Here is a 23,220-nt window from a genome sequence, read left to right as displayed (position 1 = left end):
ACCATGAGGCAATACTTGAGACATTAAAATGTAGAGCAGATCTAGTTGATTCATTAGATTGAATAGGGAGAGAGGGAGAGAGAGAGAGAGAGAGAGAGAGAGAGAGAGAGAGAGAGAGAGAGAGAGAGAGTGGTCAATTGGATCCTTAGTGTCATTATAAGCTAGGATACCAAATTGGACCAAAGGTCAAATTTAAAGAATTTGATTTATTTTGTATGAGATAAGGAGTTTGTAGATCTTTATATAGATTTAAAGATTTAGGTGTCTAGGATGTTATTAAAGCAAAAATGTCAATGTTTTCATGCAAAAAAAATGAAAAATGATAACTTTTCTTGCTAAATAATTCAAAAGGAAGTTGAACATTGGCATAACCATTTGAATGATGCTTATGACCACTAGAAGCAAGGAATACATGTTTAAAAATATTGTACATGGAGAGGACAACATAGTTGTATGGATTGGTGAAGATTTACATGAATAAAACTCTAATTTTTTTCCTTTTTCTCTATTTTTTTGAGTTGTATAGATGTGTACAGATTGGTGAAGGAGATCAACTATCATGGTTGGTTAGCCTAATGAACTAGTTCTCATTTGCATTTGGTTTAAAGGTTATAACTTTTCATTTCCTTAAGTTATTGCAATTTTTGTGAAGGTTACCCATTTGGGCCTGAATTTAAGGGTTTTGGCAAACATGTGCCTCTAACTTGCAAACCGATAGTTGGAATTTAATGCCTCTTTATGGGATGCAAGTTAGGTAAGTGTACTTTGATATGGTAGAGCTTTAGACATGGAGGAATTGGTTTGATATTTTTACTAGCTGGCCCTAGGCTAAACATCCCTAAGTGTTCAACCAGGAATTGAAGAAGAAGTAGAATTTAAGATTTCAAACTAATTGTCTGAACCTAGGTGAAGGGTGAAATGGAATTTTAGGAAGGAGAGGAAGAGTTCTATGGGGTTGAGTTGATTCTATGAACCCATCTTCAAGCACTTGCTTTGGAAACCTAGCCTAATTAGGCCTATTAGATATGTGGACTAAAGTGGCGTTTGGGTATGCTAGAATGGAGTCATCCCTTGATTCTTTGGAGTCTTAAAGAACTAGGTAAAATTTATTTGAAAAGGTGATAATTTGGCCTTGTACTTTCAAAAGTTTGGAAGTTTTCCAAGGAAAACTAAATTTTGACCTACTAGGATTTCAAGGCCTAAGTTAGGGATATTGATCCTTTGAAGGTGTTGGGGCCTTGAAAGTGCATGAATCCTTGTGGTTTAGTCCTAGAAGTGCTGAATCAAGTCTAATTTTGAAGTCTTGAAACCTTTTTACTTGTTTTTCCTTAATTGGCCTAGTAAAGCCATATTTTGATCCAAGTTTGACAAGAGCCCTAGGAAAAGGGAAGGACCTTAGGAGAGTGGAGTCCACTTGGATAAGTAAAGGTAATCATTTGGAAAAGGTTGGTAACCAATATATCATCTTGAAGTGGGTTTGGGTCCCCTTAGAGGTTTAAGAACCAAGTGGCAAAATTAGGCTGTGTGCTATGCATCAATAAGGGTCATTAGATCTAGGTGTGATAGCTAGGGTGTAGAAAGTCACAAAGTATTTGGAAGATTCACTAATTGGCCTAAAATTAAAGGCATACCTTACCATATGGAAATGAGCAACTTAAGGGATAATTCTCTAGCTTAGGGAAGAGTTCCTAGCACAAAATTGCTAAGAGATAGCCCATTTAACAAGTTGGAAGTGTTAGAAAGTATTTTCCATGTAGTAGAAGTTTGAATTATATAGGAAAGGATAGAAAAGAGTAAAGAACATATGAAGCAAGTGAATTAATCAATGCATATAATGTTTCATCTTAAATAATGAAGTATATTGAGATTTGACTTTCTTTAAAAGGGTTCAAAGGTAGATTGAAGGTCATCATCAACATTATTTTTGTTTAACATAACCTTTCAATATGTTGCTCTTGATTTTTTTTTGTTAAGAATTAAGTATAAATCTACAGAAAAATCCATTTGCATTGTGGCTCATGTCTCTTAGTGGTGCAGGAGCACTCTCACATGGAATGATGAAATAAGGGTGTTTGGGACTCTTAGGTTCACCTTTGACCCTTTTGTATGGCCCATTAGCAATTTGGGTATATTACAAACTCGTTACTCAATGAGGTCACAAGGGTAAAATTTATTTAATTTGAAAGAATATACTTATAATCTAGTGTCTAGTAGCTATGTTGGGTCAATCTAGACTCATTTGAATGGTTAAAATGCCTTTTAGGCACTAAAATGTAAAAAATGCATTAAAAATGCAAAAGTTGCTTTGCAACTTTTTGCATAACTAAGAAAAAATGCTTCTAATCTTTCCTCAAATGATCACAACCTTTCAAAAATGGTTGGATCAGTTGGGGATGACCTTCATATATCCCTTTTAGGTGGGTGGAAGGTACAATGTAAATTTTTGGCATTGAAATCAATAAAAAGAACCTTCTTTTTTTGTATTCTAGGCTTTTTTTTTGCATGGTACGGTTGTTTATAGATTCCTAGGGATCCATACTTGGTATGGTTGGATAGATATTTGAGTTCTATTTTAGTGTTGATAGCCTAAAACTCAAGGGTTTCAAGGGTTTTGATTAAAATCAAGATATAATGGGAGATTCCACCATAAGAAAATTATGGCCTTTGGTGGAATCCTTGTATTTTTAATGCACTTTAAGATGCTTTTGGTTTTAGATGAGAAGATGTAGGGAGAAGGAAGAAACATGATGCCCTAGATGCATATACCTTATATGCATCAATACAAAAACTTGTTGTCTCCAAAATTTAAGGCCTCAAAACTCTATATTATGGTTTGTACCTTGGTAATCAGCATATTTGGATCATTCCTCAACATCTCCAATTGGTCTCATGTTTCTAGCATGTGTTTAAATGGTACCTCCTTTGTAAATGTGGTATAATTAGCCCTTGTGTCTAAATGTTGTCGCCATGGGTTTTGACAATCTGCTTGTTAATGGGATCCCTCCACTTTGGAATCTGATAGTACATTAGAAATAGGAAGTAATTTTGGTGTTAGTCCTTTCTTTTCATGCTAAGTGTACAAGTTGCAGACTTAAGTCTCATTCCTTGGGCTACTAGGAATCCAAGTGGTTAATGAAGGAATTATATCCTTTTCTCAGTTTGGGGTCTTCAATTCTAGTCGATATGCCTATTCTAATGTAAGAACATCATTTCTTGAGTCTAAGTTCTTGGTTCCATGTCTAGTGTAGGTTTCTTGTATTAAGCAATATTTGTTGTCAAGGTGCAAGTGTGGGGTCTTGACCATTGTTTGGGCTATCAAACCTTATTAGGTTGTTCTTGTAGGTTGTACTCTCCCAATCTACCTTGTTAGTACCCGGCCACTTGCATCAATTAGGCTCTTTTTCAATGTCTTTGAATGCCCTTGCATTATCCTCATGGTTACTAGTGTATAGGTCGATATTTGAATCTCAACATGGGAATAATTTGTCTTAGTTCTTATATGTAGTCAAGGTCCTTGACATCAATTAAAAGTCATAAGTTACATGCATTAACAAAATGAAATTGGGTATCACAAACTTGATTGCAAGTTTTCTCATGCCTAAGTGGTTGGCAGGCCTTAAGACCCAACTAATAAGTCATCCTTCTATGTTGATAGGCATGTATTGTAATCAAGTCTCTAGGAATTGATTGCAAGCTCTTTAAGCATATTCATATGTCATTGGGTTAATTCTTGCATCCCAAAAATCTAGTCTTGAAGACCTAATTGCATATCACCCTCTTAACACAATCATAGTTAAGTATTTGAGACTTGACTACATATTAACATGTATTGAACTTACAACTTGTAATGTAGCTCTAGGACCCAATTACATATTGTATCTCTTCTACTCTTGCAATCAATTCTTTAGGGTATGATTACATATCTTATTTATAGACACTTATAGTCCAAGTGATGTAGAGAAATATGGGCCCTTCCAAGTTCTATGAGAAAATACTCCAAACAATGTGTTTTTCGAACGGTTTCTTAATGCAATCTTAAGGCTTAAGTTTCCCAAATTAGGTAAATGACTTATCCAATGACTTCTTAGTAATATAATGGTTTTTAATACCCTAATACACCCCAAATAACTAGTTAACCAAATACCAAGAGCCTATCTCTAAGGTAAACCAATCAACCTAGCCTACTAGGCCTACAAGCCCCAATTAGCCCTCAAATGCTATCCTCTTGCATTTTTCTCCACATTTTTCCATAACATCAAGAAAATAAATTGAAGATTAGGATAACTATTTTTCTTCTCTATTACATATCAAAATATGAGGTATGGTTTTTTTGGACCAAGTCTCTGCTATTACACTATGGGCCACTTTTTAGGCATCAAACCCCCTCCATTTACAAAGGAACTATATGGAATAATTATCCCTCAACCATACAACTTGGTAAATTATCTTAATATGATCCTAAAGTGAGGATTCTTCAATTGGATTGAACCCATCAACTCTCTATATGTGCTTTTTATGAAACCCTTACCAAATAAGGCCAAAAACTAGGGCCTCTTCAAATTTGACCAAGAAATCACTTCCAAGACCTATTAGTTGATCCTATACCATGTTTATGATGATTAATTTGACTATGTTACACAAAACCATAGCCTCCTTTAAGTAGATCTCCTACTACTATACCTATGGCATCAAATTTAATGCATTTTTATGCACCCAAGCACTCCAAACTTGTCCAGTTGGATGATCATCTACATCCTGTAATGGTTCCCTACATTAGTATGCATAATTACATTTGATACATGTTAATAATCCATCACTAAGTCATAGTTAGAATAGAAAGGGGATGGTTACATCATTTTTCTTGAATGAAACTGGTGTAGGGCACCAAGGAAAATGGATAGTGGTCCTAGTTTTGGATTTGGAATATTAATAATAATGTTGTAATAAGACCAAAATGTAAGGTGAATTGGGCTCTAGGTGCTATTATAAGCCAAAGTGCCAAATTGTACCAATGGGTCAAAAATAAGAAAATTTGGTGGTTTTTAAATGCAAATAGGATGTTTGTGGTCCTTGGAAGGTTTTAATGGTCCTTAGGGTCATTTAGTCAAGTCCTAGGTGTATACGAAGTTAGTTGTCAAAAATTGTCAAAAATTGCAAAAATTCTCAAGCAAAATTGCAAAAATGCTGACAACTTTGAAATATGGTTGCAAAAATGGTTGTACATTGGCATAACCATTTGAAATATGGTTATGACTATTGAAGACATAGAGGACATGCTTAAATATGTTGTACATGGAGAGGACAACATGATGGTATGGACTGGTGAACATTTGCATGAATAAAACTTTGATTTTCTACCATTTTCACTATTTTTTTGTATTGTACATAATTGTGAAAATTGGGAGAAGGGATCAGTCAACATGGTTGAATAGCTTGATGAACTAGGCTTCATTTTCTTTTTGTTTGAAGGATTTATCTTTCCATTTGTTCAAGTTGCTTGTTTGGGGCTGAATTCGAGGGTTTTGGCAAACATATGCCTCTAACTTACAATCCCATGGTTGGAATTTAATGCCACTTGGAGGGATGCAAGATAGGGGAGATTAATTTGATATGGTAGAGTTTCAAGCCTAGACAAGAAGGTTTCATATTTTTACTAGCCAGCCATACGCTGAACATCCCTATGTGTTCAGCCCAGATTTGTAGGAGAAGTGATGATTAGACTTCCAAACTAACTGATCTAACCTAGGAAAAGGGTGGAATGGAAATGTGGCATGGGGAGGAAGAGTACTATGTAGTTGTGCTAGTTCTATAAACCCATATCCTAACACTTGCTTTGGAAAGCCAGCCTAATTAGACCTATTAGGTTTGTGAACCAAGTGGGAGTTAGGACATGCTAGAGTAGGTTTAGCCAAAGATATTTTGAAGTCTTCAAGAAATTGGTAAAGGATATTTAAAAAGGTAATTTGTTTGATACCTCATTTGGAAAGTTTGGAAGTTAGCCATAGAAAACTGAAAATTCACTTGCTAGGGTTTCTAGTCCCGATTTTAGGAATTTGGTCTTTTGGGGGTGTTAGAACCCTAAAAGTCATGAATCTCTCTAGTATGAACCTAGTGATGTTGATCCTAGCCTTAGTTTGGAGTTTGGAAACCAGATTTCACATTTTTCCTTATTTGGCCTAGTTGACGGCTAGTGTCCCTAAAACCTATAATTGACCTAAATTTACTAAGAGCCCTAGAGAAGGGACAATACCTTAGAAAAGTGGAGTCCACTTGGAGAGATAGTGGTCAGCATTGGGTAAAGGCTGGTAAGCTTGATTGGCATCTTGCAGTGGGTTGGGTGCTACTAGGCACTTAGGAAGCTTTTGGTGAAAGAAGGTTGTAAGCTCTACATCAGAAACAATGTGAAAATGACTATCTACAACACTTCATCTAAATAAATGAAAACTTCAAATTGGACCTAGGTGTGGTAGTATGGGTGCTGGATGCCATTATTGCAAACTTGCAAACACAAAGAGTTTTATTGCTACATTTCACCAATATCACTATGTACATGGTCATTGTTCTCTTTTCATTCATGTTTGGGGGTATGTTCTTGGTGCAAAGCACCAAGGAACTTGGTTTATATTTTGGTTTTCATATTTCTTTTACCTACTTAGGCTAGAATAAACAAATCTTGGATGAGAAGTCCATGGTTGTCAAAGAAAGACACCATTTTGTATGCTTAAGGCACTTTATGCAATTTATAAGAAAAAGTTGCTCCTTAGGAAAATTCAAGATTTTTAATGTTTTTGGTCAAGAAATCCTAAGACTAGGTTTTTTTTAGTTGGTTTTAGGTATGTTGGAACCTTTTCCAAGTCCTAGAAGTGGAATCAAGTGAAAAATGTAAAAATTGCACTTTTTGTGCAAAGTTGCATTGTTGAAAGTTGTAAAAGTTGCTCAAATTTGTAACTTAGTGGGAAAAGGGTTATAACTATTAAAATATTGGTTCTAACCATTAAAATATACATAAGAGATATATATATCTCATTTGTGAGGTCTGGAGGGCATTAATATACGAATTGGAAGAAGTTGCAAAGAAAGAAATTTAGTTGTCGAGTCATTTTTATTGTTGCTTGCACATTGCATGAAATTTATGGACTTTTAGACCAGATGTGATGAATTTTTGAGATATATCTTTGAATTATCTTTCTTTTTCTTCTAGTCTCATTATTCTACATTTTCTCTAACTCAAGTTATTGTATTTTTAGTGAAACTAGGTTTTTAGGATAACATTTTGGTACACACAGCCAAAGTGGGCCTTTAACTACAATTTCCTTAGTTGCAATTTCATGTCGACATGGGAAATGGTAGTTAGTAGGTTCCTTTTTAAGATTCCATGGTTTTAAGACTAGAGGATGTGTTTTGTGATTTTTCCAATCAAGCCCTAGGTCAAGTACCATGAAGGATTTGACCTCTTGTAGTGTCTTGATTTGTCAATGGCGGGAGTTTGGGAATTGGTGAAGGGCTAAGCATTTGAAAATAAGTTATTTTAGTGTTTTCAAACCTTCCTAAGCATTGAGTTCATTTCGATGACCCTGTTTTCTACTAGTTGCTTTGAAAATGAGTCATCTACTTGACTGGAATCTCCATTTAAGCTGAAGTCTCCATTTAGAGGTGGCAATGAGATTTTTTCTATTCTGTTAAGATCATTAATATATTTTGATGAGAAATTTGAGGGATCATGCCCAACTTCAGTATCCTAGCTTCCCAAGTCTTGTAAATGCAAAGTTACAATGTTGCTCAAAAAATTGCTTGAGCAACTTTTACAATTTTTGCAAAAAAATTGCAAATGGAAGTTTGGGAAGTTGTAACTATCCATGCTTAGGTATATGAGCATGGGAAACATTTTTTTGAAGGTTAGAAGTTTTCCAGCCAGATTTTTATTTTTAAACAACTTTTACAACTTTTGCAATTTTGCACAAAAAGTGCAACTAATGCAAATTTCACTTCTAGGACTTGGAAAAGGTTCTAAACTATTTTAAAAAACTAAAAATACCTAATTCTAGGCTATCTTGAAAAAAAATCAAAAAGACTCAATTTGGCCTAATTAGCAACTTTTGCTTATATCTTGCACAAAGTGGCCTATGCATAGATATCTTGCTCATATCTCTCTCACCGTTCATCCTGGGATTGAACTATCTATTCTATTAGCTCTGAGTGGCCAAGTAAACCCTAGCCTCAATCTCATCCAGTCTTGTTGAGCACTTGAAAATTCTTGGGCATGCCAAATCAAAATGTCCCTAAGGGTCACTAAATGCCATAGGGCAGCAATCTTTGACGGGGCATATCTCAGAGCTCGTACAAGGTATGGATTTGATTCTAGGGCCTATAGGACCATATTGAAAAGACCTACAATAACCTCTCTCACTTTTTTTAGATCTTCATTTTGATTTTGCGACACCATCTTGAGTGATTTTGAAACTCATAGTTTTGGCTAGTACAAAGTTGCCAACTGCCAAATCTCCCTCACCATTTGTCATGGGATCAAGTTATCTATTTTGTTAGCTCTAGGTGGCCAGGTAAATCGTGGCCCCAATCTTGTCCCATCCCATTAAGCACTTGAAAAATTTTGGGCACACTAAACCAAAACATCCCTAAGAGTCACTAAGTGCCATAGGGCAGCAATCTTTGATAGGGCATATCTCGAAGCTCGTGTAAGGTATGGATGCAATTCCAAGTGCTATAGGACCATGTTGTAGAGACCTAAAGTAAACTCTCTCACTTTTTGGAGATCTTACTCCATTTTGATTTTGCAATGCCATCTCGGGTGATGTTGAAACTCATAGTGTTGGCCAATCCGAAGTTGCCAACTACCAAATCTCCCTCATCGTTCATCATGGGATCAAACTACTAATTATGTTAGCTCTGAGTGGCTAGGTAAACTCTACCCCCAAGCTCATCCCATACCATTGAGTTCTCAAACATTCTCGAGCATGTCGAACCAAAATGTCCCTAAGGGTAACTAAATTCCATAGGGTAGTGATCTTTGACAGGGCATATATCGCAGCTCATGCAAGCTATGCATGTGATTCCAATTTCTATAGGACCATGGTGTAGAGACCTACAATAACCTCTCTCACCTTTAGGAAATCTTGCTCTATTTTTATTTTTCTATGCCATCTCAGGTGATGCTAAAACTCAGTGTTGGCCAGCACAAAGTTGCCAACTGCCAAATCTCCCTCATTGTTCATCATGGGATCAAACTTTCTATTTCATTAGCTCTAACTAGCTAGGTAAACCCTACCCCCAAGCTCATCCTATCTTGTTGAGTAGTCAAACATTCTTGGGCACACCAAACCAAAATATCCCTAAGGGTCACTAAATGCCATAGGGTAGCAATCTTTGATGAGGCATATTTGGGAGCTTGTACGAGGTATGGATATGATTCTAGGTGCTATATGACCATGTTGTAGAGAACTACAATAACATCTCTTTCTTTTTGGAGATCTTACTCCATTTTGATTTTGTGATGCCATCTCGAGTGATGCTAAAACTCATAGTGTTGGCCAGTACAACATTGTCAACTACCAAACCTCCCTCACCGTTTGTCATGGGATTGAACTATATGTTCCATTAGCTCTATGTGGTGGATAAAACCTAGCTTCAAGCTTTTCCTATCCTGTTCAATGTCCAAATGTTCCCGGGCACACCAAACTAAAATGTCCTTAAGGGTCACTAAATGCCATAGGGCAACAATCTTTGACTATGGCAATTGGATATGTCATCTCATCCAATGATGGAGACTTGTGATAGAAGGTAAAGGGGTGATCATACACATCATTTTGAACATGTTATTTTTTTATGGTATTAAGGAAATCCTTGTTTGTAAGGTCGAGGACCTTGAGGTCACCTATAAACCCAAATTGCCTTAGTCCTAATGATTTTCCTTTTTTTGTTGTTTTTGTTAATAAGTTGACTCAATAAGTGTTTTGAGAGTCATTACACCTTATATAACTGCATGTTATCATTGAATGGAGTTAGTGGAAGATGTTAATGATCTTCTTGGTTGTCTTGATAGTCATTTCATGGGTTTGAAACATAACCACTTCCCTTTGTGAAGAGTTGTCCGAAAATCAACAAATTACATGTTGTTGCAAAGAAAATATAGTCATAGGATGTTGGCAGTTTTTTTTCACTCATAGGATGTTGAAGAATCTCTTGGAAGGTGGTGGAAGAGCACTCTTTCAAGGCTCCCACCATAGCATTTTTGGTGTGATGAGCTTCTCTGAAAAAGTATGTGAATACAATAAGGGCATTTAGCTCATGTTTGTGTGTCCAACCTAGGATAAGTCTTAATGTTTTCTCTTTGGTCTTTGTTGAGAATGGTGCCTTGACTTTGGGTTGGTATCCTTCTTAGCTCTTTGTTGGGGGAAGGTTGATTTAGGAGTTTTTATTAAATTTTAGGCATGGGTGTGCATTAAAAGAACCTTCCAAGGTGGACTACTTGTTTAGAAGACCAAAGTGCATGAACAATGAAATGTTATGTAAATCTACCACCTTATGGAAGGGATGTTATTATGAGTTTGGGGATTCTTAGGTGAAGCTAGATAGTGAAAGTTTCACTCCCAAGGATGCTTTGGGAAGGCATAGCATGGTCTTGAAATGTGAGTCAAAGCAAGACTACCCGAGCAATAACAATTACCCCAAAATTGCTTGCAATTTTTACAAGTTGAGCAACTTTTTCCAATTGTTGCTAAAAGACCTACTTTGTAAAGAAGCTATGGAATAGATGATAGACTGAAGTTTGTGAGATAGTTATCAGTGTTGGATATAATTGTCTAATTGTGTCTTGTCTTTGATGTTACACAAATGCCATATCAATTATCAGTTAGTGTCTACTAAGCTTAGTTGGTCAACAAAGCAATTCTCAATGTCTACCGAGCTCAGTTGGTTAGCAAGGTGATTTATAATGTCTACCGAGCATTTGTGAAAATTACTCTACATAGATAGTGTCTACCGAGCTCACTCAGGGGTCGAAGGAAAATGTGGCAGAAGTAGTGTTAACTAAGCTCACATGGTTAACAAAGGAAAGTTAGTGTTTACTGAGTTCACTCGATCTCCAAAGGATTTTTGAAGGATCATAGTGTTAACCGAGCTTCTTTTGGTTATCACAAGAAATATTTTTTAGATTAGTGTTTACAAAGCAACGTCAGCTAATGAAGGATTTTGTTAATTTGAGAAATAAAGTTTAATTGTTTCAATTATTAATTTCAACTGACTGAGGTAATGATTATTGGTAATTGTAAGTTTTAATTGGGCTGACTTGATAATCTAAATGGTATATATGAAAGGTCAAGTTGGGATTCCAAAATGTATGAGTGAGCATGTAAGTGTATTGATTGTTTGAAGAAGGAAAGTTTGAGAAGACTTTGAAGGATGGTCAGATATCATTGAGGAGTAGAAAAGTTATATTCAATTAGGAAGGATCTAGTGAAGCATAATAGAGATCTGTATCAGCAATTCAGTTGCATCTCATTTAGGTCATCTCATTCTAGCTTTCTTATCATTGTAGTAGTGATCCCTAAATCTCTTAACAAAGTTGGTTCAACAAACATTTGTAAATCCTCTAACAAGGTGATAGTTCCATTGAATTGTTCTAAAGACCTCTTGCAAGGCCACTCCTAACAGGGTGATTAAATTCTCTAACAATGTCATGACTAATAGTGTGTTTTGTAACTTTTAACTAGGTTGGCTCCTAATAGGGCTCACTTTAGAAGAGTGAAAATTAGTAGCTAGTTACTTGGTGGTTTTTCCCATATTGGGTTTCCACGTTAAATCTGGTGTCTCATGTGTTCATTTTATTTCTTTCATGCATGCATGTTAATCATTGTGAATGTTTAAGATCAATTAAATTTAACATACACTGCATTTACTGAGTTACAGAAAACTTATGTATGTTTGCTGAGTGACAGCAGTAACTAGTTTTATCAAACATCTAAGGGATCTGTGGATTTTTTTCTATGGTAACTGATTCACCCCCCCTGTCAATTACTCCATCTATATTTCCAACAATTGGTATCAGAGCTTTTGGTGCTTGCAAGAAAGGTTTCAAGGACCTAAGCTAAAAATCAGGATGTCTTACAAGACAGAAATTTCAAGGCTTAACAAAGATAACTTTTCAGCATGACAGGGTCTCATGTGACTTCATCTAGCTTCCATTGGTGATACAGGATTGAAATACCTTGATGAAGAATATACAACTCCTTTTGGTACATTATCTATCAATGACATTGCTAAGAAGAAGACTCATAACACCATGATGATAGACATTGCATCTACTCTAAGCTATGAAGAATTTGATGATATCAAGGACTGCAAAACTACCTTTGAGATGTGGAACAAGCTGAAAGATATCTATGGAGGTGATGACAATGTGAGGAGAGCTAATGCAGAAAGCCTAAGAGGACAATTTGATAAGATCAGAATGAGAGAGGATGAAAACATTGCCAAATATGTTGAGAGGATCAAAGCAAGTGTGTGCAATCAAAGCTTCTAGAGGATATATCAAGGAAGAACTAATTGTAAGTAAAGTTCTTAGAACATTACTTCCCATTTATGCAATTAGAGTATCTATAATTCAAGAAAGAAGATGTGAGGCAAATCATAAGATAACATTGGATGCCATAGTAGGAAGATTGATAGCCTTTGATCTATATAACTATGAAAATTATTTTATAGCTTCCAAGAATATTGAATCTACATTTGAGGCCAAGCTTTCACTTAAAGATAAAGGTAACAAAATAAAGGACTCTCAATTAGAAAGTGAAGAAGAATCAAAGGAAATTTCTGACAATGATCTTGAAGTTGTTGAAGCTCTACTTGCAAGGAAATATTCTAGAGGCAGAGGAAAATACAAAGGTAAAGTTCCCCCAATTTGTTTCTCATGTGAAGAAATTGGTCATATTGTAGCTAGGTGCCCAAACAAGCAAAACAAGGATCAAAAGAAAGGTCACAAGTGCAATGGCAAGAAAGATTTCAAATCATTTAAGGAAAAAGGTAAGAAAACATGTTTTATGGCTAAGGATTCTAAAGATTTTGATAATAGTGAAGATGAAATTATTTACATTGATGTGAAAGATGAATTTGATAATTATGAGGAAGATATGATGGCACTTATCTCTCATGTGAGAAAAAATGATACATGGATCATAGACAGCGGATGTTCACATCATATGATTGGTGAGAAAAAAAAGTTTGAACACTTTGAAGACTATGATGGTGGTAGTGTAAGGTTTGGAAACAATGAACCTTGTTGCATAAAAGGAAGAAGTTGAATCTCATTAACCAAAGAACTTTTATGTGATAATACCTATTGGGTTGAAAGACTAAAACATAACCTATTGAGTGTGGCACAGCTAATCAACATTGGATTCAAGGTGGAATTCATGCATGGCAAGGCAAGACTACTAGATGATAAAGGAAAATTGATTGGATTAGGCAAACAAACAAAAGGTAACTTGTTTTATCTAGATCTTGGTGAGTGATCATGTTTTATTGCTCAAGTTGAAGAAATTTGGTTATGGCATAGAAGGTTATGTCATGTAAATTTTAATAACATGGTAAAGATAAGTAAATTCATAAAAGTAAGAGGCATTCCTAGTTTGAAGAAACCTTGTTGGTCTATGCAAGAATTGTCAGATTGGTAAGATGGGAAAGACTAGCTTTAAAAGTAAAAACTATTAGTTTGAAGATATTTTAGAAATTGTGCATACTAATTTGTGTGGAACTATTGGAATTGAGAGCTATACTAGAGAAAAGTTCTTCATTATTTTTGTTGATGACTACTCTAGAATGATGATTGTTATGTATATCTAAGAGAGAAGTCAGAAGCATTTGAGATATTCAAATGGTATTTGGCCAGAGTAGAGAAGGAAATAGGGAAAAGATTGAAATGCTTGAGATTAGATAGAGGAGGTGAATTCATCTCCAATGAATTCAATAACTTTTGCATTGAAAGAGAAATCAAAAGAAAGGTATCAACCCCTGGAACTCTGAAGTAGAATGGAATAGCTAAAAGGAGGAACAAATCTATCATGGATTTTGGAAGGATTGTAATGATTGAAAAGAAAATTTCTATTAAATACTAGAAGGAAGCTATCCACATTACAATTCATACCTTGAACTAACTACAGTAGAAGAAGGACTCATTCAAAATCCCATATGAGTTATCGTATTGCTATAAACCCAATGTAAGTTACCTGAAAGTATTTGGAAGTAAATGTTACATTTTGAAAGAATCTAGAAAAGGAAAACTTGATGTGAAGGGTGATGAAGGTATATTTTTGTTATATTCTTGCAAGAGTAAGGCATATAGATGTTTGAATTTGTCTACTCACAAAATCATAAAAAGTGCACATGTGAAAGTTGATGATTTTGTAGAAAGGACTAAAGAAGAAAGCATAAAGGAACTAGAAGATTATAGGAGATTTGTTTTCATTGAACTTGATACATTGCCAGAAACATCTATCAATTAGGAGACTTCTACTCTCGTGTCTTCCTCAGTCACCAAGTTGTAAGAAGTTCAAACCGAGTCACAGGGACCCAAGTCACATTCAAATGCTACCAAGCTAATTCCTACTGAGTCTGAGCAGCTAGAACCTAAATTTGAATTTCAAGAGGATGACAATGCAATTCATTCAAGAGACAAGGATCCTGTATTGGCCAAGTATGTTAGGAGACATCATGCACCAGATCAGACTATTGGAGATAAATCAGAAGGTACTATGACAAGAAGTAAGATAAAAGATACTTGTTTACTTGCTGATTTTGAACCTAGAAATGTCAAAGATGAATTGGAAAATGAAAGTTGGATTGAGGCTATGAATGAAGAGATAGAGCAAATAGAAAAGAACAAAACCTAGACTCTTGTACCTAGGCCTAAAGATAAAAATGTGATTGGAACAAAATGGATATTCAAGAATAAGTTGAATGAAGATGGTAAGGTGTCGAGAAACAAAGCTAGATTGGTATGTAAAGGCTCCTCTCAAGAAGAAGGAATTGATTATGGTGAAACTTTATCTCCTGTTGCAAGATTGGAAGGTGTCAAGGCCTTACTTGCATATGTTGCACATAAAGGATTTAAGGTATATCAGATGGATGTCAAATCTACATTTCTCAATGGTATTCTTGATGAAGAAGTCTACATTGAACAACCTAAAGGTTTTGTTGATCCAGACAAAAGGGATATGGTTTGCAAATTACACAAAGCATTGTATGGTCTAAAATAAGCCCCTAGAGCATGGTATGAGAGGTTGTATAACTACTTTATTCAGATTGGATTTTAGAGAACTAATGATAACAGTAGTTTGTACATTAAGGAAGGACTAGATAACAAGATTGTTTTGGAAAAAATATTTTTGGATGATACTTTGTTTATAGGGAATTATTATCAATGCAAAGAATTTTTCAGAGTAAATGAACAAAGAATTTGAAATGTCTATGTTTGGTGAGATTAAGTTCTTTATTGGTCTTCAAATTTAGCAAAGTAGGAATGGTATCTACATCACTTAGTCTAAGTATATCAAGGAGATACTCAAGAAATTCGGTATGGAAGATTAAAAACTAGTTGGAACCACCATGTGTGTTAGATTAAAGCTTACCAAAGATGATGATTCAAAAGAGGTAGATTAGACCTTATATAGATCAACGATTGGAAAATTACAATATGTAGTTCATACAAGGCCTGATATTGCTCTTATAGTTGGTATAGAGGCAAGATTCTCTGCAAAACCTAGAGAAAATCATATGATAGCAATCAAAAGGATCTTGAGATACTTGAAAGGCATTGAAGATTATGGATTGTGGTATAAACTTGGAGGAAATCTGGACTTAAAAGTGTTTACTGATGCTGATTAGGTAGGAAACATCGATGACAAAAAAAGTACAAGTGGTGGAGCATTCTTTCTTGGCAAAAGGTTGGTATCATGGACAATTAAAAAGAAAAATTGTACATCCTAATCTACAGCTAAAGTAGAGTATGGTGTAGTAGCAGTGAACTATTCTAATATTGTTTGGTTTAAACAGTTGTTAGAAGGCATGAAGGTTGAGATCAAAGAACTAGTTGTTATGTTTTGTAATAATACAAGTGCAATTAACATATCTAAAAATCTACTGATGCATTCCAAAATCAAGCATATTGCTATAAAATATGACTTTGTTAGAGAATTGGTGTAGGACAAGGAGATTAGATTGGAATATGTCCATACAAAAGAAGAAATTGTAGACATATTTACCAAGCCATTACCTAAGGATGTATTCTTGTATCTAAGAGGTAAGTTAAGGGTCACTCCCCTATTTCAAGCTCACTAAAACAAAGTTTTAGTGATGCATCGATAGGAACCAAGTTGAAGATCTATCAGTTGATGCAACATAGTCAAGGAAATATTGCATATGAATCAATACTCAAGGTACATTGATACTCATTTGGTATGTGTTGTCAAAGAGGAAGAGTTTATTGTCATATCTTTCTAAAATTTATCTAAGGGAGAGTTTTTTGTTTAAAGAAGAAGCTAGGTAATTCCTTCATAGAGGGAGATTACTGCATTAAAGAAGTTTGTGGCATAAAATCTAAGAGGAAGAAAATTTCTATCAGAGAAAGACTTGTTTTCAAATTTCATTGTGCTATGACATGTTGTGTTGCCATGAATGCCAAAGAGGGAGATTGTTGCATATAATTATCTAATTGTGTGTTTTATTTGATGTTACACAAATGTCATATCAGTTATCAATCAATTTCTACCAAGCTCAGTTGGTCAACAAAGAAATTATCAGTGTCTACCGAGCTCAGTTGGTCAACAAGGTGATTTATAGTGTCTACTGAGCATTCTTTGAAATTACTCTGCGTAGATAATGTCTACTGAGCTCACTCGGGTGTCGAAGGAAAATGTGGTACAAGTAGTGTTAATTGAGCTTGCATGGTTAACAAAGGAAAGTTAGTGTTTACCAAGTTCACTTGGTCTCCAAAAGATTTTTATAGGATGACAGTGTTAATCAAGCTTCTGTTGGTTAACACAAAAAATCTTTTTTGGATCAGTGTTTATTGAGCAAGGTCAGCTAATGAAGGATTTGTTAATTTGAGAAATAAAATCTAATTGTTTCAAGTATTAATTCTAGCCGACTTATTGGTAATTGTAAGTTGTAATTGGGCTGACTTGATAATCTAAATGGTATATATGAAAGGTCAAGTTGGGATTCTAAATTGTATGAGCGAGCATGCAAGTGTATTGATTGTTTGAAGAAGGAAAGTGTGAGCGAACTTTTAAGGATGGTTAGATATCCTCGAGGAGTAGCAAAGTTATATTCAATTAGGAAGGATCTAGTGAAATAGAATAGAGATCTGTATTAGCAATTTAGTTGCATCTCATTCAGGTCATTTCATTATTACTTTCTTATCATTTTAGCAGTGATTCCTAAATCTCTTACCAGAGTTGGTTTAACAGCCATTTGTAAATCCTCTAACAAGGTGATAGTTCCATTGAATTGTTTTAAAGACCTCTTGTAAGGCCACTCCTAATAGGGTGATTAAATCCTCTAACAAGGTCACACCTAATAGTGTGTTTTGTAACCTTTAACTAGGTTGGCTCCTAATAGAGCTCACTTCAGAAGAGTGAAAATTAGTAGCTAGTTACTTGGTGGTTTTTCTCGTATTGTGTTTCCATGTTAAATCTGGTGTCTCATGTGTTCATGTTATTTCTTTTACGCATGCATGTTAATCACTGTGAATGTTTAAGATCAGTTAAAGTTAGCATACACTGCATTTACTAAGTTACAACAAACTTTTGTATGTTTATTGAGTGACAACAACAACTAGTTTTATCAGACATCTAAGGGATTTGTGAATTTTTTTTTATGGTAACTAATTCACTCCCCCCCCCCCTCAATTAATCCCTCTATATTTCCAAAAATTAGGGTGTTTCTTGAAGTGGCTAAGATGTTATTTTGAAGCAAGAAGTTGATTATGATCCATTTCTCAAATTTTCTCATGTTTCCCTTATAGCTTCCCAAGTCTTGAATAGGGAAAGTGATCAAGCAGTTGTTTCATGTTGGGTAAAATTTTGTTCAATATTGTAACCAAGTTGGAAAGAGTCTTTGAAGACAATTATGAAGGTGGGAAAGGTAGTTTTCCTTAAAAGTGTTCTTGCTGGGAATCCACTAGCTTTTGGCGTGAGCACTCTGCATCATTTTGGATGTAATTTACACTAAAATGAGCTACATGAAATGTAAACAATAAAAACAAGATATATATTATGATAACCAATAATTTCATACATGAAAAAACATATAATATACAAGGTTGCATGAGGACAGGGGTACTTGGGGTACATAGGGTATGGGTACAAGTATGGGTACAACTATTTTTTATAATAAGGGGCAGGGTTACTTGGGTATGTCAAACTTTATTTTTAATTATACTTTTATATTTATAGAAAACTTGAATTTATGAGTCATGACAATGATTTTTCAAATCAAGAATATTGATAAAGTTTGCAAATGTAATGTATTGTTTTCAATTTTAGAGTTGTTATATGTTTGTAATAATAATTTATGATAAATGTTTAGATGCATAACATAGAAGGAAGATTTTAAACATGAACAAGAAGATCATAAATCATATGAAAATGACATATTGCAAATGATAAATTTCTAGCTTTAATAGTGAAAAACTTTATTGTTGATCAATATTGTATCAAAGTTTCAAACTAATTAGGTATTGAATTAAGCAAGATAAAAAAATAACAAAGAAGAAAATTTGTAAACATGAACAAGATCATAAATCATATGATGATGACATATTGGAAATGATAAACTTATTCTTGAATAGTGATAAAGTTGATTGTTAATCAATATTCTATCAAATTTTTGAACTGATTAGGTATTGAATTAAGCTTGATAAACAATGAGCTGATACACAAACAAAAAACCAAAAAAAATAATAAAAAATCTCAATCAAGGTCCTTAGCTATTATACTCTCCACTGAGTACCTGATACTTGGGATACATATACCTAATACTTGGGTACATGGGTACGAGTACCAAGGGTGTGGGTACAAGTACCCATGCAACCTCCTAATATATTATGATAACCAATAATGTCATACATGAATGAACATATAATATATTATGATAACCAATAATGTCATACATGAACGAACATATAATATATTATGATAACAAGTAATGTCATACATGAACAAACATATAATATAAAATGATAACCAATAATGTTATACATTAACAAACACATAATATATTATGAAAACCAATTATGTCATACATGAACAAGCATATCATATATTAACCAATAATGTCATAAGTCTAATAATGTCATGCATCAAATATATGTCATACATCAAATATAAAATATCATATACATCAAATGTATATATTATATGTCCACTGACATAAAATTCAACATATATGTCCACTAATGCCTATATATGTGTGTCTATCAACTATATCTTCTCCTTCCCATGAGGGGAAGGAAACAAATCTCTAGAGGTCTTTGGTCATCATGTGGAGGGAGATAATGGGGGTGATGGGGTCTTCCTCACATGCTCGCTCATCCTCTTGTTTAGGCTCTTCTCTAACTTGAGTCGATACAAACAAAGTAGATATGAATCAATAATTATTATACATTGAAATCAAATATATGTACACAAAAAATTAATTATTGTCTTACTACCATCAAATAGTCACTCTGCAAGTCCACCTCAAAGCCTTGCGGATGATCGGGTGTAACAAGGCCCTACAACAATTAAATCAATATAATCACTTATAAATAACTTTAGAAACTTCAATACTAACTATTATAAACAACAACTAAAGCCAAGAAAATTATTTCATACCTTAGTCAATGGCTTTGAACTAGCCATAGTTGTAGCCACTCCATGATCGATGGACTGTCGAAGATGAGGAAGATTCTTAGATGTCAAGAGTTGCATGTCATACAATACACATTACATGCAACATGAAACATGAAAAAAATGTACCTCTACAAAGCTTGTATCATGCCTAGGCTTGGAGTCCCTAGTGAATGTCGATGGTCCAATAGAGAACTGATGCACATGTATAAAAAAAATTGTCAATCCTTCATATGATTACTTAATAAATATATGTATTAATTTAAATGATTAATTCAATATATACCTCTGGATTCATTGACGGGATGAAAAATGGGGTCAAGGGATCTCTACTAGGGCTGCCAACACTCTAACCCTATATTTTGAACAATGTCAATACATGCTAATTAATTTTTCATTCACTATACATATGAAATGTGATCAAATTAGTTTATTATAATTGTAATTTACCTATGTGTCAATGCCAAATGTCTCATTCAGGAACTAATCAGTGACTAGCCCATCATCCATACTATTTCCAACATGACTGCCAAATGTGCATATGGATCTGCATGATGTGCACATGTGACTGCGATGCACAGAAGGCTCCTCCTCAACTAATGGAATTGTACAATGAATGAGGGTCTGCATCAAAGCATTAATAGTCTATAGAGTGTTGGCCTCTACATGTTCCTTCACAACTGAAGGAATAATCACATGCTCACCATGTGGCTTGAAAAAAGGTGCCCTAACTATGTTAGGGTCATGACGTGCCCTTGACCTCTCAAATGATGACCCCCCACCTCTACCCTGAGAGTCTAATATATCAAAATAATTGGGGATCTCCCCAAGGAAAAATTCACAATACAATTTTCTTTAGAAATACATTGGTACCTCATGATTATTGCAAGGAGGGGCATCAAATACCATCCACCATCTATCTCAAAAATGATTTCTAATACCATCGTGTATGCACCAATGGATGGTGAATTTTTTAGTTATCTCTCTAACAGTATTTTGTTCACTAGGCTTTCTAAACAATGCACAAATACTACCTTTTGGTATATCTTTTTTTGTTTACACCTTGATATGATAATTTGTTTGCATAATATCTTTTTTGTTCCTCCCTCTTAACATACCAAATATCTAACTAACCACTAACAAAAGATAAATGGGTCATAATGGACTCAAGGGAGGATGCCAATTGTTCTCTCATCAGATTGGTTTTTCCACAAGCTTTCAACCTACCAATGAGTTCTTCTAATTTATTTTTCCCTATTTCTATTTCATTTATTATGTTGTCTTGTGTGCCAAGAGGAGCTCTTCCAATTGGTGTAGGTTGCAAAATTTCTTGTTCTTGTTGTTGAGGGTTTTGATTCTCATCTTGTAGAGGGTTTTCCTTTGGATCTTGTGGAGGGTTTTAGTTTTGATCTTGTTGGGGATTTGCCAGTTTATTATTCACATTTCCTAATAAGAAATCAATTGCAATCTAAACAAATAAACAAATTTAAATAAAAATTGAAAAAAACCTACAAAAAAATGCAAAAACAAGGGTAGAAAACCTATGACGTGATCTCGATCTTGAACTTTGGTAATGAGGAAGCATTTTTGAGGAGGTAGTTGGCAAAAATCTTCAATTCCTTCAACTCACGTATGTGCTATGAGGAGGAAACCTTGAAAAATGAACTTAAAATTAAATGGGTTGTAGGTTTGCAGCATATTTATAAAAAAAAAAATTGTTTTAGAAAGCGCATACGTGCTATAGCGTGTATGTGCTTTCTAAAACTAGAAATAAAAAAGGTGTCATCTTTTTGGCACCACAACTTGGTGCACTTACCCATAAGAAAGGTATGTTGATTTGATTCATCTCTATGCTTAATCAAATTATCCTCAACTTTGGTTCTTATAGGTTTTTGGGGTGTAGGAAGAGTGGTGCCTAATTTTAAGTGAGTATCATTCAATGAGATGGCATAGCTTTGCTGTTGAGTCTATTATTTAGTATTTTTTGAATTTGGGTTAGGTTTAACTAGTAGTTGTGTCTGCCTGGAAGGAGTATTAGTGGCTATAAGAGGAGGCATTAGAGCTTACTGTTGAGTTGGTGGCAATATGGTTGGATGACTAGATTGGGGACTCTAATTTTGAGGTTGTTGCCAACCCTATTGGGGTTATTTCCAACCCTACTACAGTTGCCAAACCTTCTAGGATTATTGCCAACTCTGTTGGGGTTGTTTCCAATTATGATTTCCACTAAAACTAGTATTTTGAAAATGTTTCCATTGATTATTATTATGATAAGTTTGAAGAGGATCTTGTTGCATACCTTGTCTTTGAGCCCATGGCCTTCTTTGAGTGACATAGAGTACCTCTCCATTTTCATCAATAGCTTTAAACTCAGTTGGCATTGGTTGTGTCTCCATACTTGCAATAGACTTACATCTATAGTGCTTTTTCTTCTCTCTACAATGTGGATAGTATTCGGTCAACATGGCATCAACTTCATCTTTCTTTCTTTGGGCTTGCATGGTTTCTAGCTGAGTGGCTACATCGTTAATGATGTCTTTCTTGAAGTTTGATAGCAAATTAGATAACTCCATCTTGTATACTCCTAAACTACCATTGGACTTATGTGGTAGGTCTCTAAGTCCCCTACCTTTCTTCACAGTAGCTCTAGAATAGTTTAGGCATATACTCTATATCTCAGTCCAAGTCTTTTGAGTAATGTCCCCTCCCACCACAAAATCTAGGTCATTAATGCTTCCTTCATTTACGCCTCTTAGAAAAAGATGTTTCTTGACTCCTCATTGGATTGATGTTGTGTGTTATGCTGCAGGTTAAACATAAACTGAGAAACATAGTCTTCACATGTTTCATCATATTTTTGGGACATTTTGAAAATGTCATCCCCCTTTAAATCTTGACCCCTACAGTATTCCTTATGCTTTGTGACAAACAAAATTGCTCATTGTAAGCCAATCTGCCATAGTATTGGCACCCAACCTCATGAACCATCTCAGAGCAACTTCTTTGAGGGTAGAAGGAAACAACTTCAATTTATGGGCATCAGTTGTATAGTCATAGCTTCTACATAGTATGTCAAACTCAAAGAGAAAGGTTTCAAGGTCTTTAGAGATCAAGCCATAAAACTTAGGAAGTGCAAAAATAGGTATATTTTTAAAATTTTGGTTACCTTGCTAAGGAGGGATAGGAAAGGGAAACATTGGTTGAGGCTGAGGCTGAGCCATTCCCAAAGGAGGTACTATTAATGGTGCTTGATCTATGACAAGAGAAAGTGGATTATCTTGGTATTTAGTTTCAACAAAAAGATCATTCAAATTGAAGGATT

This window comes from Cupressus sempervirens, chromosome 2, assembly GCF_028749045.1.
Source record: "Cupressus sempervirens isolate cs-2001-9-10 chromosome 2, ASM2874904v1, whole genome shotgun sequence".
Classification (NCBI taxonomy): Eukaryota; Viridiplantae; Streptophyta; class Pinopsida; order Cupressales; family Cupressaceae; genus Cupressus; species Cupressus sempervirens.
The sequence above is the reverse complement of the archived record's forward strand: the minus strand, read 5'-3'. Positions refer to the sequence as shown.